Source organism: Arachis duranensis, chromosome 6 (genome assembly GCF_000817695.3).
Source record: "Arachis duranensis cultivar V14167 chromosome 6, aradu.V14167.gnm2.J7QH, whole genome shotgun sequence".
NCBI lineage: Eukaryota > Viridiplantae > Streptophyta > Magnoliopsida > Fabales > Fabaceae > Arachis > Arachis duranensis.
The window spans coordinates 33,439,281-33,459,659 of NC_029777.3; the positions used below are offsets into that span (position 1 = coordinate 33,439,281).

At 39.2% G+C, this 20,379-nt stretch overlaps 1 non-coding gene across 1 annotated transcript; it reads left to right on the top strand.

Annotated features, from left to right (window-relative positions):
- The first annotated feature begins 14,718 nt into the window (after window positions 1–14,718).
- LOC127740368 (small nucleolar RNA R71) lies at window positions 14,719–14,822 on the top strand. Its single transcript, XR_008001045.1, has one exon. It is a non-coding gene; the product is annotated as a small nucleolar RNA R71 (small nucleolar RNA).
- Window positions 14,823–20,379: the final 5,557 nt, after the last annotated feature.

The window sequence follows — 20,379 nt, forward strand, 5'->3', positions numbered from 1 at the left end:
AACCGAGGGAAGAGTTTTGCACCTAGAGGTTCGCCTTTCAAGAGGAAGGCTCTTTCAGGAGGCACAACAACAACAACAACCAAGGGAAAAGGTTTGGGAAGCGGCCTCAAAACGAGCAAGCTTGTGCAAGGTGTGGAAGTCACCATCCGGGAGCCATGTGCAAGGCCAGATGGGGTTTGTGCTATTCTTATGGTAAGGCAGGGCATAAAGCCACAAACTGTCCGGAGAAGCAGAAACAGGGTGCCAGGAAGGCACAGCAGACTGGTCGGGTGTTCACCACCTCAGCTATAGGTGTCGAGGGATCCGAGACACTTATCCAAAGTAACTGTGAAATGGCTGGTCAAACTTTAAATTCTTTATTTGATTCGGGAGTAAGACATTCATTCGTTGCATTCAAAAAAGCTAGTGAGCTAGGCTTGAAGATTGTAGTCTTAGGTTATGACCTAAAGGTGTATAATGCCACCCATGAAGCCATGATAACTAGGCTAGGATGCCCTCAAGTGGCATTTAGGGTCAAGCAACATGACTTTGTCCATAATTTTATATGCTTGCTGATGATCGGTCTTAACCTTATCTTGGGATTGGACTGGTTGTCTGAGAACCATGTCCTACTTGATTGTTCTACAAAATTGGTGTACTTTATGGCGGAAGATATAGAAGGACCGGTTGTATTGAATAATTATTATTTGAATTATATGATGGTGAATTATTCTGGGACTGAATGTCAGGGTATCTTGTTGTTAACCGCAGGTGTTTTGGGTGATGATCAAAGATTGGAATAAATTCTGGTTGTGTGTGAGTTTCCAGAAGTATTTTCCGACGATATTGATGAATTTTCACCAAACCGAGAGGTTGAGTTTGCTATTGAGTTGGTTCCTGGAGTAGGACCAATCTCAAGTGCTCCTTATAGGATGTCACCGCTAGAAATGGTTGAGCTAAACTCTTAGTTAGAGGATCTGTTGGGTAAGAATTTTATCCGACCAAGTGTTTCTCTGTGGGTTGCGCCAGTGTTACTAGTAAAGAAGAAAGATAGAAGTATGCGGCTCTATATGGATTATAGGCAGCTGAACAAGGTCACAATAAAGAATAAGCACCTGTTTCCGAGGATTGATGATTTCATGGATCAGTTACAAGGAGTCAGGGTCTTCTCCAAGATCGATTTGCGATCAGGTTATCACCAGATACAGGTGAGGAGTGAAGATATCCCTAAGACCGCTTTCAAGACTCGTTATGGTAATTACGAGTACACTGTATTGTATTTTGGGTTGACAAACGCTCCTGTAGTGTTTATGGATTATATGAACAGAGTTTTTTGTCTATTTCTGGATAAATTCGTTGTTGTCTTCATTGATGACTGATGAGCGGATATTTTATACTTTTTGGTGGTATTCTCCTGTAGTTTTTAGTATGCTTTAGTTACTTTTTAGTATAGTTTTATTAGTTTTTATTCAAAAATCACATTTCTGGACTTTACTATGAGTTTTTGTATTTTTCTGTGATTTCAGGTATTTTCTGGCTGAAATTGAGGGACCTGAGCAAAAATCTGATTAAGAGGATGAAAAAAGACTACAGATGCTGTTAGATTCTGACTCTCCTGTATGCGAAATAGATTTCTTGGAGCTACAGAAGCCCAATTGGCGCGCTCCCAATTGCGTTGGAAAGTAGACATCTTAGGCTTTTCAACAATGTATAAAAGTTTATACTTTTTCCGAGATTTGATAGCGTAAATCGGCGTTTAAACGCCCACTTTTTACCTTTTTTGGCGTTAAACGCCAGAACTGGCATAAAAGTTGGACTTAAACGCCTAAATTGGCACCAAAACTTGTGTTTAATGCCAAGAATAGCCTCTACACGTGAAAGCTTCAATGCTCAGCCCAAACACACACCAAGTGGGCCCCGGAAGTGGATTTCTGGACTATCTATCTTAGTTTACCCATTTTTTGTAAACCTAGGTTACTAGTTTAGTATAAACACTATTTTCAGAGATTCAATTTGTACCTCATGACATTTTACATCTGACTTTGTATCTTCTACGGCATGAGTCTCTAAACCCCATGGTTGGGGGTGAGGAGCTCTGCTGGTCTCGATGGATTAATGCAATTATTTCTGTTTTCTATTCAATCATGCTTGTTTCTATTCTAAGATATTTATTCGCACTTCAATATGATGAGTGTGATGATCCATGACACTCATCACCATTCTCAACTTATGAATGCGTGCCTGACAACCACTTTCGTTCTACCTTAGATTGAATGTGTATCTCTTGGGTTCCTGGTTCACGAGTTTGATTCCCTCTCCTGACAACAGAGTGTTCAATTTCGTGAAACCAAAGTCTTTATGGTATAAGCTAGAATCATTTGGTAGCACTCTTGAGATCCAGAAAGTCTAAACCTTGTCTATTCTGAGTAGGATCTGGGAAGGGGTGACTGTGACAAGCTTCAAACTCACAAAAGTTGGGCGCAGTGACAGTCTGCAAAAGGATCAATGGATCCTATTCCGACACGAGTGAGAACCGACAGATGATTAGCCATGCAGGAAACCGTAGAGAACCATTTTCACTGAGAAGATGGATGGTAGCCATTGACAACGGTGATCCACTAACATACAGCTTGCCATGGAAGGAACCTTGCGTGCATGAAGAAGACAATAGAAGGAAAGCAGAGATTCAGAAGACAGAGCATCTCCAAAACCTCAACATGTTCCTCATTACTGAATCACAAGTACTTTTTATTTCATGTTATTCATTCTTCATAAATAAAAATCATCTTTATCATTAATCTCCTGACTAAGAGTTACAAGGTAACCATAGCTTGCTTCAAGCTAACAATCTCCGTGGGATCAACCTTTACTCACATAAGGTATTACTTGGATGACCCAGTGCACTTGCTGGTCAGCTACACGGAGTTGTGTATCACGATTTCATGTACCAAGTTTTTGGCGCCGTTGCCGGGGATTGTTCGAGTTTGGACAACTGACAATTCATCCTGTTGCTTAGATTAGGAATAATTTATTTTTGTTGGTTTAGAGTCACTAAATTTGAGTCTTTTGTTTGGGTTTAGTTTCATGTTTTAAGTTTGGTGTCCTCTTTGTTTTTTTTTTCTTCTTTTAAAAAAAAAGGGGTTTGGTTTTCTTAAAATTCCATGTTTGGTGTCTTTTGTTGCTTATTATCTTATACATTTTCGATTTATTTGTGTTCCTAGTATAAAAAATTTTAAGTTTGGTGTCCTTTATTGTTCTCATTTTCTTAAAATTTTCAAAAGATTATTCTTGGTGTTCATCTGGATCTTCAAAGTGTTCTTGGTGTTCATCTTGACATTCAAAGTTTTCGCGTCTGTTTCCATTGTTTTAATCTAAGAATTCCAAGTTTGGTGTCACTTTGTTATTTTTCTCTCTCCACTTTAAATTCAAAAATAAAAAAATATCTTTTCCTTTTATTCCTCATAAAATTTCGAATCCTTTGGGTTGACTTGGTCAAAATTTTTAAAATCCTATCTTTTTCAAAACTTTCTAACTACTTTCTCTCTCTCTCTCTCTCTCTCTCTCTCTCTCTATTTTTTGAAAATATTCTACAAAATATGAACAGTCGAGAAGGACTCTGGGGTCATATGTCAACCCTACTACTGCTTCATATGGGAGTAGTATCTGTATACCCCCCATAAGAGCTAACACTTTTGAGCTAAATCATCAGCTCATTATCATGGTGCAGCAAAACTGCCAGTATTCTAGTCTTTCACAGGAAGAACCTACTGAGTTTCTGGCACATTTCCTACAAATTGCTGATACAGTACGTGATAAGGAAGTGGATTAGGATGTCTACAGATTATTGCTATTTCCATTTGCCGTAAAAGACCAAGCTAAGAGGTGGTTAAATAACCAACCCAAAGCCCGCATAAGAACATGGAAACAGTTGTCAGACAAGTTCCTGAATCAATATTTCCCTCCAAAAAGGATGACACAGCTAAGGTTGGACATCCAAGGCTTTAACCAAGAGGATCATGAATCTCTTTATGATGCCTGGGAGAGGTATAGAGAGATGTTGAGGAAATGCCCCTCTGAAATATTTTCGGAGTGGGTACAGTTAGACATCTTCTACTATGGGCTTATAGAAAAAGCCCAGATATCTCTAGACCACTCAGCTGGTGGATCTATACACATGAGAAAGACAGCTGAAGAAGCTCAAGAGCTCATAAATACAGTTGCTAGAAATCAGCACCTGTATTTAAGTAGTGAGTCCTCAATGAAAGAAGAAGCTAAGCCAGTATCCATTGAACTTAGTCCTCCAAAACAAGTTGCTGAATCCAATCAACAATTATGCTATCTAACAGAATAGCTAGCAGAATTTAAGGCAATGCTATAAGAAACCAATGATGCAAACCAACACTTGGAGGAACAATTGAATCAAACAAAACAATAGTTATCTAGACAAATAATAGAAGAATGCCAAGCTATTCAATTAAGAAGTGGAAAGACATTAAATGTCTCAATTCAAGGCAACAGAAAGTCAAGGAATGAACAACCAATAGAGGATGAGCAAACCACTACACAAAATCCCTCTGAGGACAGTAAGAGCCCCGAGAAGAATAATTCTGGCATTCAAACACCAGAAAAGGGTGAAAAATTGGCGTTAAACGCCTAGTGGATGCCCATTCCTGGCGTTCAAATGCCAGAAAATGGTGAAAAACTGGCGTTGAACGCCCAATCCATCACCAGTTCTGGCATTCAAATGCCAGAAAAGGGGGAAAATCTGGCGTTAAACGCCCATCCAGCCCCCAATCCTGGCGTTCAAATGCCAATGAGGGATCAGACACCTGCAAGTGCTGATAGTAACCCCTTTAAAAAGGCTTCTCCAACCACCTCTGTAGGAAATAAACCTGCAACAACTAAGGTTGAAGAATACAAAGCCAAGATGCCTTATCCTCAAAAACTCCGCCAAGTGGAACAGGATAAACAATTTGCTTGCTTTGCAGACTATCTCAGGACTCTTGAAATAAAGATTCTGTTTGCAGAGGCACTTGAGCAAATACCCTCTTATGCTAAGTTCATAAAAGAGATCTTAAGTCATAAGAAGGATTGGAGAGAAACTGAAAAAGTTCTCCTCACTGAAGAATGCAGTGTACTCATTCAGAAAACCTTACCAGAGAAGCTTAAAGACCCCTGAAGCTTTATGATACCATGCACATTAGAGGGTACATGTACCAAGACAGCTCTATGTGATCTAGAGGCAAGTATCAACCTGATACCTACATCCACTATTAGAAAGCTTAGTTTGACTGAAGAAGTCAAACCAACCCGGATATGTCTCCAACTTGCTGATGGCTCTATTAAAGTGCCATCAGGCGTGATTGAGGACATGATTGTCAAGGTTGGGCCATTCTCCTTTCCCATTGAATTTGTAGTGCTGGAAATGGAGAAGCACAAGAGTGCAACTCTTATTCTAGGAAGACCTTTCCTAGCAACTGGACAAACTCTCATTGACATCTAAAAAGGGGAAGTGACCTTGAGAGTCAATGAGGTTGAGTTTAAGTTGAATGCTATCAAACCTATACAGCATCCAGACACTTCAAGAGATTGCATGAGTATTGATATTATTGACTACTTGGTGGAGGATATCAATATGACTGAGAGTCTCAAATCAGAGCTAGAAGACATCTTTAAAGATGTTCAACCTGACTTGGTGGAATTAGAAAAAATAGAAGAACCTCTGATAACTCCTCATAAGGAGGAGAAGCCTCCTAAACCCGAGCTCAAACCACTACCACCATCCCTGAAATATGCATTTCTGGAAGAAGATGACACTTTTCCAGTGTTCATAAGCTCTGCTTTAGATCCACAGGAAGAGGAAGCACTAATTCAGGTGCTAAGGACACACAAGACAGCTCTTGGGTGGTCTATAAGTGATCTTAAGGGCATTAGCCCAGCCAGATGCTTACATAAGATCCTATTGGAGGATGATGCCAAGCCAGTGGTTCAACCACAGTGGCAGCTGAATCCAACCATGAAGGAGGTGGTGCAGAAAGAGGTCACTAAATTACTAGAGGCTGGGATCATTTATCCTATTTCTGATAGCCCCTGGGTGAGCCCTGTCCAAGTTGTCCCCAAGAAGGGAGGCATGACAGTGGTTCATAATGAAAAGAATGAACTGGTTCCTACAAGAACAGTCACAGGGTGACGCATGTGAATTGACTACATAAGGCTCAATACAGCCACCAGAAAGGATCATTTTCCTTTACCATTCATAGACCAGATGATAGAAAGATTAGCAGGTCATGACTATTACTGCTTTTTGGATGGTTATTCAGGTTTTAACCAAATTGCAGTAGATCCATAAGATCAAGAAAAAACAGCTTTCACATGTCCATCTGGAATATTTACCTACAGAAGGATGCCATTTGGTCTGTGTAATGCACCTACAACCTTTCGGAGATGCATGCTTTCTATTTTCTCTGATATGGTGGAAAAATTTCTAGAAGTCTTCATGGATGACTTCTCAGTATTTGAAGACTCATTCAGCTCCTGTCTTGATCATCTAGCACTTGTTCTGAAAAGGTGCCAAGAGACTAACCTGGTTTTAAACTGGGAAAAATGTCACTTTATGGTGACTGAAGGAATTATCCTTGGGCATAAAATTTCAAACAAGGGAGTAGAGGTGGATCAAACTAAGGTAGAGCTAATTGAAAAATTACCATCACCTACCAATGTTAAGGCAATCAGAAGCTTTCTGGGACATGCAGAATTCTATAGGAGGTTTATAAAGGATTTTTCAAAAATTGCAAAACCTCTAAGCAATCTGTTAGCTGCTAATACACCCTTTATCTTTGACACAGAGTGTCCGCAGGCATTTGAGACTCTGAAAGCTAAGCTGGTCACAGCACCAGTCATTTCTGCACCAGACTGGACATTACCGTTTGAACTAATGTGTAATGCTAGTGACCATGCTATTGGTGCAGTATTAGTACAATAACATAAGAAGCTTCTGCACGTCATTTACTATGCAAGCCGTATTCTGAATGACGCACAGAAGAATTTCACAACCACAAGAAAAGAGCTGCTTGCAGTGGTTTATGCCGTTGACAAGTTTAGATCCTATTTAGTGGGATCAAAAGTGATTGTGTATACTGACCATGCTGCTCTTAAATACCTAGTCACAAAGCAGGATTTAAAACCCAGGCATATAAGATGGGTGTTACTTTTGAAAGAGTTTGATATAGAAATAAGAGACAAAAAAGGGATAGAGAACCAAGTACCAGATCACCTGTCCTGAATAGAACCAGTAGAAAGGGCATCCCACCCCTCTGCTGAGATCTCTAAAACCTTCCCAGATGAGCAACTCTTTGCCATTCAGGAAGTACCGTGGTTTGCATACATTCCACACTATAAAGCGGTAAGATTCATACCCAAAGAGTACAGCAGGCAGCATACAAAAAAATTAGTTACTGATGCAAAGTACTACTTATGGGATGAATCATATCTCTTCAAGAGATGTGCAGATGGAATGATCCGTAGGTGTGTGCCCAGAGAAGAGGCACAGAAGATCCTATGGCATTGCCATGGATCACAATATGGAGGACATTTCAAAAGTGAGCAGACAGCCACAAGAGTCCTCCAATGTGGTTTCTACTGGCCTACTCTCTATAGAGACTCCCGAGAGTTTGTATGTAGCTATGACAGTTGCCAAAGAGTTGGTAATCTGCCTCCCGGTTATGCCATGCCTCAGTAAGGGATCTTAGAGATTGATTTATTTGATGTATAGGGTATTGACTTCATGGGGCCTTTCCTACCATCATACTCAAACACTTACATTCTGGTGGCTGTAAATTATGTATCTAAATGGGTAGAGGCAATTGCCACACCCACTAATGATACTAAGACAGTACTGAAGTTTCTCCAAAAGCACATCTTCAGCAGATTTAGTGTCCTCAGAATACTAATTAGTGATGGAGGAACTCATTTCTACAATAAACAACTTGACTCTGCTCTGATCCAATATGGAATTAACAACAAAGTGGCAACTCCATATCATCCATAGATAAATGGGCAGGCTGAATTCTCAAATAGAGAACTAAAACAAATCTTGGAATGGACAGTAAGTACCGTAGAAAGGACTGGGTAAGGAGTTTGGATGATGCTTGGTGCACGAAATTGTGATCTCTAAAAATTGTGATCTCTAACAATGGCGCTCAACTTGGTATGCGCGTTTATAATCTCAGCACTTTCTTCACAGCTTCGCACAACTAACCAGCAAGTGCAATGGGTCGTCCAAGTAATATACCTTACGTGAGTAAGGGTCGATCTCACGGAGATTGTCGGCTTGAAGTAAGCTATAGTCACCTTGTAAATCTCAGTCAGGCGGATTCAAAGGGTTATAGAGTTTTAATAATTAAAAGATAAATAGACAGAAAATAAGGATATAGATACTTATGTAAATCATTGGTGGGAATTTCAGATAAGTGTATGGAGGTGCGTTATTCCTCTTGAATCTCTGCTTTCCTACTGCCTTCATCCAATCCATCATACTCCTTTCTATGGCAAGCTGTATGTAGGGCGTCACCGTTGTCAATGGCTACTTCCCATCCTCTCAGTGAAAAAGGTCCTCTACGGTTTCTTGCATGGCTAATCAGCTGTTGGTTCTCGATCGTGTAGGAATAGGATTTACTATCCATTTGCATCTGTCACCACACCCTACAGTCACAAGTTTGAAGCTCGTCACAGTCGTCCCATCCCAAATCCTACTCGGAATACTACAGACAAGGTTTAGACTTTCCGGATCTTAAGAATGCCGCCAATGGATTCTAGCTTATACCACGAAGACTTTGATCTCACAGAATGGAAGACTCTGTTGTCAGGAGAGGTAACCATGCGTCGTGGACCAGGAATCCAAGAGATACACACTCTAGCTTTCGCAGGTAGAACAGAAGTGTTTGTCAGGTACGCGTTCATAAGTGAGAATGGTGATGAGTGTCACGAATCATCACATTCATCAGGTTGAAGTGCGAATGAATATCTTAGAATAAGAATAAGCATGAATTGAATAGAAACCAGTAGTAATTGCATTAATACTCGAGAAACAGTAGAGCTCCACACCTTAATCTATGGTGTATAGAAACTCCACCGTTGAAAATACATAAAAACAAGGTCTAGGCATGGCCGAATGGCCAGCCTCCCCAAATGACATATGAATTCAAAAATAGGGAAAAGACCTAGGTCTAAGGACTAGACGTCCAAAGATCCTAGCATGTCTAATACAATAGTAAAAGATCCTATTTATACTAGACTAGTTATTAGGGTTTACAGAAATAAGTAAATGATACAGAAATCCACTTCCGGGCCTACTTGGCGTGTGCTTGGGCTGAGCATTGAAGCTTTCACGTGTAAAGGTCTTCCTTGGAGTTAAACGCCAGTTTGTAACTTGTTTCTGGCGTTTAACTCTGCTTTGCAACTTGTTTATGGCGTTTAGTGCCAGAATAGGGCAGAAAGCTAGCGTTAAACGCCAGTTTGTGTCATCTAAACTCGGGAAAAGTATGGACTATTATATATTGCTGGAAAGCCCTGGATGTCTACTTTCTACTGCAGTTGAGAGCGCACCATTTGTACTCCTGTAGCTCCTAAAATTCCATTTCGAGTGCAGGGAGGGCAAAATCCAACAGCATTAGCAGTCCTTTGTCAGCCTCTGAATCAGATTTTTGCTCAGGTCCCTCATTTCAGCCAGAAAATACCTGAAATCGTAGAAAAACACACAAACTCATAGTAAAGTCCAGAAATGTGAATTTTGCTTAAAAACTAATAAAAATATACTAAAAAGTAGCTACATCCTACTAAAAACTATGTAAAAACAATGCCAAAAAGCGTATAAATTATTCGCTCATCACAACATCAAACTTAAATTGCTGCTTGTCCCCAAGCAACTGAAAACAAAATAGGATAAAAAGAAGAGAATATACAATGAACCTCACAATATCAATGAAACTTAGTCCCAATTAGATGAGCGGGGCTAGTAGCTTTTTGCTTCTGAATAGTTTTGGCATCTCACTTTATCCTTTGAAATTCATAATGATTGGCATCTATAGGAACTCGGAATTTTAGATAGTGTTATTGATTCTCCTAGTTCAGTATGTTGATTCTTGAATATAGCTACTTTTTGAGTCTTGGCCATGGCCCTAAGCACTTTGTTTTCTAGTATTACCACGGATACATAAATGCCACAGACAAATAACTGGGTGAACCTTTTCAGATTATGACTCACCTTTGCTAAAGTCCCCAATTAGAGGTGTCTAGAGTTCTTAAGCACACTCTTTTTGCTATGGATCACAAATTTAACCACTCAGTCTCAAGCTTTTCACTTGGACTTTCATGACACAAGCACATGGTTAGGGACAGTTTGATTTAGCTGCTTAGGCCTGGATTTTATTTCCTTGGGCCCTCCTATCCATTAATGCTCAAAGCCTTGGATCCTTTTTACCCTTGCCTTTTGGTTTTAAGGGCTATTGGCTTTTTCTGCTTGCTTTTTCTTTCTCTTTCTCTTTTTTTTGCCCCTTTTTTTCCCTATTTTTTCTTGCTTCAAGAATCAATTTCATGACTTTTCAGATTATCAATAACTTTTCTCTTTGTTCATCATTCTTTCAAGAGCCAACAATTTTAACATTCATAAACAATAAGATAAAAAATATGCACTGTTCAAGCATTCATTCAGAAAACAAAAAGTATTGCCACCCCATCAAAATAATTAAACTATTTTCAAGATAAAATTTGAAATCCAAGTACTTCTTGTTCTTTTTTAATTAAGCACATTTTTCATTTAAGAGAAGTGAAGGATTCATGGAGTTATTCATAGCTTTAAGACATAGACTCTAGACACTAATGATCATGTAATGAAGATACAAACATAGACAAACATGAAGCTCAAAACTAAAAACAAAAAATAAATAGACAAGGAGATTAAGGAATGAGTCCACCTTAGTGAGGGTGGCGTCTTCCTCTTGAAGAACCAATGGGGTGCCTAAGCTCCTCTATGTCTCTTCCTTGCCTTTGTTGCTCCTCCCTCATAGCTCTTTGATCTTCTCTAATCTCATGGAGAATGATGGAGTGTTCTTGGTGCTCCACCTTTATTTGGTCCATGTTGTAACTCAAGTCTTCTAAGGAGGTGTTGAGTTGTTCCCAATAGTTGTGTGGAGGAAATTGCATCCCTTGAGGCATCTCGAGGATTTCTTGATGAGTATCTTCCTTATGTTCTTGTTGAGATCCATGAATGGGCTCTCTTGTTTGCTCCATCATTTTCTTAGTGATGGGCTTGTCCTCTTCAATTAGAATGTCTCCTTCTATGTCAATCCCAGCTAAATTGCAGAGATGAAAAATGAGATGAGGAAAGGCTAACCTTGCCAAGGTGGAGGACTTGTCAGCCACCTTGTAGAGTTCTAGAGGTATGATCTCATGAACTTCCACTTCCTCTCCAATCATGATACTATGGATCATGATGGCCCGATCAACAGTCACTTCAGATCGATTGCTAGTAAGAATGATGGAGCGTTGGATGAACTCCAACCATCCTCTAGCCACAGGCTTAAGGTCCAGTCTTCTCAATTGAATCGGATTGCCTCTTGAGTCTCTTTTTCATTGAGCTCCTTCCACACATATGTTCATGAGAACTTGGTCTAACCTTTGATCAAAGTTGACCCTTCTAGTGTAGGGGCGTGCATTTTCTTGCATTACTGGCAAGTGGAACGCCAACCTTACATTTTCTGGACTGAAATCTTAGTATTTCCCCCAAACCAATGTAAGCCAATTCTTTGGATTCGGGTTCATACTTTGATCATGGTTCCTAGTGATCCATGCATTGGCATAGAACTCTTGAACTATTAAGATTCTGACTTGTTGAATGGGGTTGGTAAGAACTTCCCAACCTCTTCTTCGAATCTCATGTCGGATCTCTGGATACTCATTTTTCTTGAGCATGAAAGGGACCTCAGGGATCACCCTCTTTTTGGCCACAACTTCATAGAAGTGGTCTTGATGGACCTTTGAGATGAATCTCTCCATCTCCCATAACTCGGAGGTGGAAGCTTTTGTCTTCCCTTTCCTCTTTCTAGAGGTTTCTCCGGCCTTAGGTGCCATAAATGGTTATGGAAAAACAAAAAGCAATGCTTTTACGATACCAAACTTATAAGGTTGCTCGTCCACGAGCAAAAGAAGAAATAAAGAAGGGGGAGAAGAAGAAAAATGGAGGAGATGTAGGGAGAAGAGAATTCGGCCAAGAGGGTGGAAGGTGTCTGTGTTGTATGAAAATGAAAGAGTAGTGAGGGGTTTATATAGGGGTGAGGGGAGGGTTTGGTTTCGGCCATTAGGGTTGGATTTGGGAGGGAAAAGTGTTTGAATTTGAAAGTGGGGTAGGTGGGGTTTTTAGGGAAGAGATATGGAGGTGATGGTGAAGAGGTGATGGGGAATAGTGAATGAGTTGATTGGTGAGGGGTATTTGGGAAAGAGATATGGAGGTGATTGGTGAAGAGAATATAGGGAAGATGATATGATTTGATTAGTGAGTGAGATAGAGAGAGGAGTAAGGTAGGTGGGGATCCTGTGGGGTCCACAGATCCTAAGGGGTCAAGGATTGCATCCCTGCTCCTATTAGGTATACAAAGCACCCTTGCTGTGCAATCCTGGCGTTTAACGCCAGACTGCTGCTTGTTTCTGGCGTTAAACGCCAGCTTTTATTCCTTTCCTGGCGTTAAACGCCAGGTTGCAACCTGTTTCTGGCGTTTAACGCCATATTGTTGCTTCTTTCTGGCGTTTAACGGCAGCCTGGTGCTTGTTTCTAGCGTTTAACACCCAGAATGGTGCCAAACCGGGCGTTAAACACCCATTCTGCTACCCTTAAGTTCCTCCTCCAAGGTGTGCTGCTTTTAATGCTGTTTTTGATTTTTCTTTAATTTTTGCATTTGTTTTTGTGACTCCACACGATCATCAACCTAAAAAAAGGAAAATACATAGATAAATAAAAATTGGGTTGCCTCCCAACAAGCGCTTCTTTAATGTCAATAGCTTGACAGTGGGCTCTCATGGAGCCTCACAGATGTTCAGAGCATTGTTGGAACCTCCCAACACCAAACTTAGAGTTTGGTTGTGGCCTCCCAACACCAAACTTAGACTTTGAATGTGGGGGCTTTTGTTGACCCTGTAGTGAGAGAAGCTTTTCTTGCTTCCTCTCCATGGTTACAGAGGGAGATCCTTGAGTTTTAAACACAAGGTAATCCTCATTCAGTTGAAGGACCAACTCTCCTCTGTCCACATCAATCACAGCTTTTGCTGTGGCTAGGAAGGGTCTTCCAAGGATGATTGAGTCATCCTCATCATTTCCAGTGTATAGGATTAGGAAATCAGCAGGGATGTAAAGGCCTTTGACCTTTACTAGCATGTCCTCTACCTATCCATAAGCCTTTTTTCATGGATTTGTCTGCCATCTCTAATGAGAATGTGGCAGCCTGTACCTCAAAGATTCACATTTTCTCCATTACAGAGAGTGGCATTAAGTTTATGCCTGACCCCAGGTCACACTGAGCCTTCTCAAAGGTCATGGTGCCTATGGTACAGGGAATTAGGAATTTACCAGGATCCTGTTTCTTTTGAGGTAAAGTGTGCTGAACCCATGTGTTTAGTTCATTAATGAGCAATGGAGGCTCATCCTCCCAATTCTCATTACCAAATAGCTTGGCATTCAGCTTCATGATTGCTCCTAAATATTGGGCAACTTGCCCTTCAATAATGTCTTCATCTTCTTCAGAAGATGCATAGTCATAAGAGCTCATGAATGGTAAAAGGAGGTTCAATGGAATCTCTATGGTCTCTAGGTGAGCCTCAGATTCCTTAGGTTCCTCAATTGGGAAGTCCTTTTTGTCCAGAGGACGTCCCAAGAGGTCTTCCTTACTGGGATTCACGTCCTCCTCCTCCTCAGTGCATTCGGCCACACTAAGTAAGGTTATGGCCTTGCACTCTCTTTTTGGTTTCTCCTTTGTATTGCTTGTGAGAGTACTAGGAGGAGTTTCAATGACTCTTTTACTCAGCTGGCCCACTTGTGCCTCCAAATTTCTAATGGAGGACCTTGTTTCATTCACGAAACTTAAAGTGGCCTTAGATAGATTAGAGACTATGTTTGCTAAGCTAGAGGGGCTCTGCTTAGAATTCTCTGTCTGTTGCTGAGAAGATGTTGAAAAAGGCTTGCTATTGCTAAACCTGTTTCTTCCACCATTATTAAAGCCTTGTTGAGCCTTTTGTTGATCCTTCCATGAGAAATTTGGATGATTTCTCCATGAGGGATTATAGGTGTTTCCATAAGCTTCACCCATGTAACTCACCTCTGCCATTGTAGGGTTTTCAGGATCATAGGCTTTTTCTTCAGAAGATGCCTCTTTAGCACTGTTGGATGCATTTTGCAATCCATTCAGACTCTGAGAAATCATATTGACTTGCTAGGTCAACATTTTGTTCTGAGGCAATATGGCATTTAGAACATCAATTTCAAGAACTCACTTCTTCTGAGGCGTCCCATTATTCACAGGATTCCTTTCAGAAGTGTACATGAACTGGTTATTTGCAACCATGTCAATGAGTTCCTGAGCTTCTGCAGGCATTTTCTTCAGGTGAATAGATCCACCTGCAGAATGGTCCAATGACATCTTAGACAATTCAGATAGACCATCATAGAATATATCCAGGATTGTCCATTCTGAAAGTATGTCAGAAGGACACTTTTTGGTCAGTTGCTTGTATCTCTCCCAAGCTTCATAGAGGGATTCACCTTCTTTCTGTCTGAAGGTTTGAACATCCACTCTAAGCTTGCTCAGCTTTTAAGGAGGAAAGAACTTAGCTAAGAAAGCAGTGACCAGCTTTGTCTCTTACAGCAAAAGGGAAAAGCATAAGCCTGTAGACCTCAGGATCAACCCCATTGGTCTTAACAGTATCGCAGATCTGCAAGAATTCAGTTAAGAACTGAAAAGGATATTCTGATGGAAGTCCATGAAACTTGCAATTTTGTTGCATCAGAGAAACTAATTGAGACTTTAGCTCAAAGTTGTTTGCTCCAATGGCAGGGATTGAGATGCTTCTTCCATGGAAGTTAGAATTTGGTGCAGTAAAGTCACCAAGCATCTTCCTTGCACCTCCACCATTGTTATTGGGTTCGGCCATCTCTACTTCTTTTTCAAAAATTTCAGTAAAGTCCTCTTTAGAGTGTTGTATTTTAGCTGCTCTTAGCTTCTTCTTCAGAGTCCTTTCAGGTTCCGGATCAGCTTCAACAAGAATGTTCTTATCCTTGCTCCTGCTCATGTGAAAAAGAAGAGAACAGAAAAGAAGAGGAATCCTCTATGTCACAGTATAAAGATTCCTTTATGTGAGTAGAAGAATAAGAATGAAAGAAGAAGAAGAAAAATTTGAACACAGAGAAAGGATGGGTTCGAATTTTGAGAAGAGAAGTGTTAGTAAATAAATAAAATAAATAGAAAGAGAGAGAGGGAAATTCAAAAATTAGAAGAAAAGAAAAGAAAAATATTTTTGTTTTTATTTTAATTTAAAGTTAAAATTCGAAAATAAAGAAAAGGGATAAAAATAAAAGTTAAAACAATTAGATAAATGAAAAGAATTTTTTTTGAAAAAGAGGAAGATGATTTTTGAAAATTAGAGAGAGAAAAGTAGTTAGGTGGTTTTGAAAAAGATAAGAAATAGTGAAACAAACAAAAAGTCAATTAGTTAATTGAAAAAGATTTGAAAATCAATTTTGAAAAGATAAGAAGTTAGAAAAGATTTTGAAATTGATTTTGAAAAAGATATGATTTGAAAAAGATATGTTTGAAAAGATATGATTGAAAAAATATGGTTGAAAAAGATTTGATTTTTAAAATTGACGACTTAACTAACAAAAAACTAAAAGATATGATTCTAGAATTTAAAGATTGAACCTTTCTTAACAAGAAAGTAACAAACTTCAACTTTTTGAATCAATCACATTAATTGTTAGTAAAGTTTTTGAAAATAAAAAAAATAAGAAAAAGATTTTGAAAAACAATTTTTTTTAAATGTTCAAAAATAATAAAAAAATGAAAAATATTTGATTTTTCAAAAAGATTTGAAAAGATAAGAATTTTTTTTTTAAATTGAAATCTTGACTTGACTAACAAGAAACAACTAATTTTAAAAAAATTTGACTAAATCAACCCAAAGATTTTGAAATTTATGAGTAAAATAAGGAAAAAATATTTTTTGATTTTTTTGAATTTTTAATGAGAAGAGAGAAAAATAACTAAATGACTCAAAACATAAAAATTATGAATCAAAACACATGATGCATGCAAGAACACTTTGAATGTCAAGATGAACACCAAGAACAATTTAAAGATCATGATGAACATCAAGAACTTATTTTTGAAAAATTTTCAAGAAAAGAAAAATATGCAAGACACCAAACTTAGAAAATTTTCATGCTTAGACACTATGAATGCAAAAATACATATGAAAAACAAGAAAAATTAAAGATCAAATAAGGAAAATCATGAAGAACAACTTGAACAACTTGAAAATCATCAAACTCGAAAATATGCACAAATTTTAAAAACATGCAATTGACACCAAACTTAAAATTTGACACTAGACTCAAACAAGAAACACAAATTTTTTTTTGTTTTATGATTTTATTAATTTTTTTGGATTTTTCGAAAATTATTTTTAGAAAAACGAAAACAAAGAAAAAATTTTTGAAAAATTTTTGAAAAATTTTTGAAAATAAAATAAGAAGAAAATTACCTAATCTAAGCAACAAGATGAACCGTCAGTTGTCCAAACTCGAACAATCCCTGGCTACGGTGCCAAAAACTTGGTGCACGAAATTGGGATTTCTAACAATGGCGCTCAACTTGGTATGCGCATTTATAATCTCAGAACTTTCTTCACAGCTTCGCACAACTAACCAGCAAGTGCACTGGGTCGTCCAAGTAATAAACCTTACGTGAGTAAGGGTCGATCCCACCGAGATTGTCGGCTTGAAGCAAGCTATGGTCACCTTATAAATCTCAGTCAGGCGGATTCAAAGGGTTATGGAGTTTTAATAATTAAAAGATAAATAGACAGAAAATAAAGATAGAGATACTTATGTAAATCATTGGTGGAAATTTTAGATAAGTGTATGGAGGTGCGTTATATCTCTTGAATCTCTACTTTCCTACTGCTTTTATCCAATCCTTCATACTCCTTTCTATGGTAAGCTGTATGTAGGGCGTCACCGTTATCAATGGCTACTTCCCATCCTCTCAGTGAAAAAGGTCCTCTACAGTTTCCCGCATGGCCTATCAGCTGTTGGTTCTCGATCGTGTAGGAATAGGATTTACTATCCTTTTGCGTCTGTCACCACGCCCTACAGTCGATAGTTTGAAGCTCGTCATAGTCATCCCATCCCAGATCCTACTCAGAATACCACAGACAAGGTTTAGACTTTCCGGATCTTAAGAATGCCGCCAATGGATTCTAGCTTATACCACGAAGACTCTGATCTCACGGAATGGAAGGCTCTGTTGTTAGGAGAGGCAACCATGCATCGTGGACCAGGAATCCAAGAGATACAAACTCTAGCTTTCGCAGGTAGAACGGAAGTGTTGGTCAGGCACGCGTTCATAAGTGAGAATGGTGATGAGTGTCACAGATCATCACATTCATCAGGTTGAAGTGCGAATGAATATCTTACAATAAGAATAAGCATGAATTGAATAGAAACCATTAGTAATTGCATTAATATCGAGGAACAGCAGAGCTCCACACCTTAATCTATGGTGTATAGAAACTCCACCGTTGAAAATACATAAGAATAAGGTCTAGGCATGGCCGAATGGCCAGCCTCCCTAAATAACATATATATTCGAAAATAGGGAAAAGACCTAGATCAAAGGACTAGACGTCCAAAGATCCTAGCATGTCTAATACAATAGTAAAAGATCCTATTTATACTAGACTAGTTATTAGGGTTTACAGAAATAAGTAAATGATGCAAAAATCCACTTCTGGGCCCACTTAGTGTGTGCTTGGGTTGAGCATTGAAGCTTTCACGTGTAGAGGTCTTCCTTGGAGTTAAACACCAGTTTGTAACTTGTTTCTGGCGTTTAACTCTACTTTGCAAATTGTTTCTGGCGTTTAACACTAGAATAGAGCAGAAAGCTGGCATTAAACGCCAGTTTGCATCATCTAAACTCGAGCAAAGTATGGACTATTATATATTTCTGGAAAGCCCTGGATGTCTACTTTCCAACGCAGTTAAGAGCGCGCCATTAGGACTCCTGTAGCTCCAAAAATTCCATTTCAAGTGCAGGGAGTTCAGAATCCAACAGCATCAGCAGTCCTTTTTCAGCCTCTGAATCAGATTTTTGCTCAGGTCCCTCAATTTCAAACAGAAAATACCTAAAATCATACAAAAACACACAAACTCATAGTAAAGTCCAAAAATTTGAATTTTGCTTAAAAACTAATAAAAATATACTAAAAAGTAGCTAGATGCTACTAAAAACTATGTAAAAACAATGCCAAAAGTGTATAAATTATCCGCTCATCAATGCTCTATGGGCGTACAGAACTGCATTCAAAACTCCTATAGGGACCTCCCCAAACCAGCTTGTGTATGGAAAAGCCTGTCACCTGCCAGTGGAACTGGAACATAAGGCATACTGGGCAACCAGATTCCTAAACCTTGATGCCAAGTTAGCTGGAGAGAAAAGATTGCTCCAGTTGAATGAGCTAGAGGAATTCAAACTCAATGCTTTCGAAAATGCAAAAATTTACAAAGAGAAAGCAAAAAGGTGGCATGACAAGAAACTGTCATCCAGTGTCTTTGAGGCAGGACAGAAGGTTCTACTGTTTAACTCTAGGCTCAGATTGTTCCCCGGGAAAATAAATCCAGGTGGAGGGGACCATATGTGATCACAAGTGTGTCACTATATGGATATGTAGAGCTTCAGGATGTTGACTCTAACAAAAATTTCATTGTCAATGGATAGAGAGTCAAACATTATCTTGAAAGCAATATTGAGCAAGAATGCTCAAAATTGAGACTAAGCTAAAGCTCAGTAAAAGTCCAGCTAAAGACAATAAAGAAGCGCTTGTTGGGAGGCAACCCAGTCATTAGCAAAGGTTCTTGTTATTTAAATAATAATTATCAGAGTTTGATATAAATTATCTTTAAGGTTGATTGTCCAAATGAAGAAGCTCACAGAGTTACAAAAGGATTCAGAGCACAAAGCAGAGAAAAAGAGCTCACTGGCTCGAAAATGCCAGTAGGAGGTATTTTAGGCGTTAAACGCTAGAATGGGTATCATTCTGGGTGTTTAATGCCAGTAAAGATACCTTTCTGGGCGTTAAACTACAGAATGGGTACCATTCTGGGTGTTTAATGCCACAATTGCAGCATCCTGGGCATTTAGAAAAATGTCCAGTGATAAAGGATTTCTAGCGTTTAATGATGACATGTCATCATATGCCTATTTTTCAAGCTAATTTCACTTATTTCACTAGTTTTTATGCACTTTCTTGCATTCTAAGTAAGTAATTTGGAATGGAAATGCATAGTTTCTTTGAATCAAACAGCCACCATTTAATTGATGCTAAATCATGAGGTTTAAGCTAAATTTAATTATATTTTAATGATTTATAAACCTTGTGAATTTGGTGATACTTTGATTGGTTGTTTTGATTATTTGTAGGTGAAGAAAAGAAGAAAATAAGAAAGTGTGGCTTAAGAAGCGTGACTCAATAAAGAAGAAAGTGTGGCAAAGAAAATGAGGAAGCGTGACGCATGGAAGGTAGAAGCACACTGCTCTCCCCAAGAGCACAATGCTCTCCAAGGGAGCACAACAATGAACCAAGCATGCAAAGCTTCAATGCTCTGCCCTCCCTTGAGAGCGGAGCACAAAATTAAGCCAAGAAACAAGGAAGAGCAAAACATTGCTCTACTCTCCTTGAGAGCATTATCGAGCTCCATCCAAAACAATTCAAAGAAAAAAGGTTTGCAAATGCTCTCCCCAAGGATCGAACATAGCACATTGAGGAAGCAAGGAGCAAGGCACTACAAGAAACCAAGGAAATTTGCACCAAAAAGCCACCCAGCAAGTTTCGAACTTGGGACCTCACCTTGGAAGCACTACTGCTTCGCTGACAAGGAGAGAAGAGCGCTACTCCTTAGTGCAACACGCGCATCATGGCACGCACACAAGGGAGCTTGGGCGCGCGCATCACAGCACGGGTAGGGAGGCAAGGCATGTGCAAGATGCACAATGCTCCACTCTCCCCAAGAGCAGGGCAGTCCCCTGTTGCTTCTCCAAAACCTTGTTGCACAAATTGGATCCCCACACAAAGCTTCACTGCTCT